Here is a 1537-nt window from a genome sequence, read left to right as displayed (position 1 = left end):
TGCTGTACATCTCTATGACTCTATGACTCTTCTCCTCATTGGCTATCCAGAAATCAATCCTGTAAATCTTTGCTGCACTCCCTCTATGGCAAGTATGTCCTTCCTTAAATGAGGAGACTGAAACTGAACACAGCCCTCCAGGTGCATTCTCAATATGGCTCTATACAAATGCAGCAAGAATTTCCTACTCTCGTAGTCAAAACATATGATCCTGGAAAAAGCACAGCAGGTCAGGCAGCATCCAATGAGCAGGAAAGTCGATGTTTCAGACATTAGCCCTTCATCACGAATGTCTCATACTCACATCACTTGTAATAAAGCCTGCTGTGCTCTGTACCCTCCAAGTTGCACCATACAGTTGAATCATACAGTTCAGATGGAGGCCATTCAGCCCATCAAATCTGCATTGACCCTCCAAAAGGCATCCCACCCAGACCTACCTCTATAACCCTGCCATTCCCATGGCTCATCCACATAGCATGCACAACCCTAGGTACTATGGGCAACTTAGCATGGCCAATCCATCTAACCTGCGCATCTCTTGACTGTGGGAGGAAACCAGATCAACCAGAGGAAGCCCACACAGACACAGGGAGAACATACAAACTCCACACAGACAGCTGCCCGAGGTTGGAATCGAGCCCAGGTCCCTGGCGCTGTGAGGCAGCAGTGCCAGCCACTATGTTAGCTACCAGTGACTTATGAAGGATCACCAAGATCCACTGGGGACATCAGCACTTCCCAGCTGGTCACCATTTCAGAAATATGCTGTATTTTTGTTTGATGAACAAACTGAAAAATCTCACATTTTTCCACATTATATTCCACCTGCATGTTGTTGCTGGTCCAAATCCCATTGAAGCCTCTTTGCATCATCCTCAAAACTTACATTCCCACCCGGTTTTGTGTCATCGGCTGAATTGGGAAATATGCACATCGTTGTGAGAAATGCCACAGCCAATCAGCTCAGAGCAAGCTTCCACAAGGAACAATGAAATACCGACAGAGATAATCTGCTCCTTTGGGGACACTGGCCAAGGGATAAATGTTAGCCAGGAAAAGCACAGCAGGTCAGGCGGCATCCAAGGAGCAAACATAAGCCTGTCATCAGGAAGGGCTTATGCCCGAAATGTTGATTCTCCTGCTCCTTGGATGCTGCCTGACATCCTGTACTTTTCCAGCACTCTTGACTCAGAGCTCCAACATCTGCAGTCCTCACTTTTTCCATGAATGTTAGCCAGTACATCATGATATTAGATCTGCCATTGGCACCTGAGAGGGTTAATAGAGCCTCAGTTACCATCTCTACTGATAGACAGCACCTCCAGCACCCCTCAGTGCTACATGGGCAGTGTCAGGCTCAGCTTTTGTCCTCAGGTCCCTGGATAAGGACTGGAATTCACAAGCTTCTAAATCAAAGAGTCTGGAGTGAACACTGAGCAAAAGCTGTGAAATAAGGCAATAATTCAGAGATGGTTGGAGCTGCGTAATTTGGCAGGGAAGAGTGAATCAGAGGGAGGGGGCTGTGTGGGGGGGA

The sequence above is a fragment of the Chiloscyllium plagiosum genome, chromosome 37 (assembly GCF_004010195.1).
Source record: "Chiloscyllium plagiosum isolate BGI_BamShark_2017 chromosome 37, ASM401019v2, whole genome shotgun sequence".
Taxonomy (NCBI): domain Eukaryota; kingdom Metazoa; phylum Chordata; class Chondrichthyes; order Orectolobiformes; family Hemiscylliidae; genus Chiloscyllium; species Chiloscyllium plagiosum.
This window is presented reverse-complemented; position numbering follows the sequence as displayed.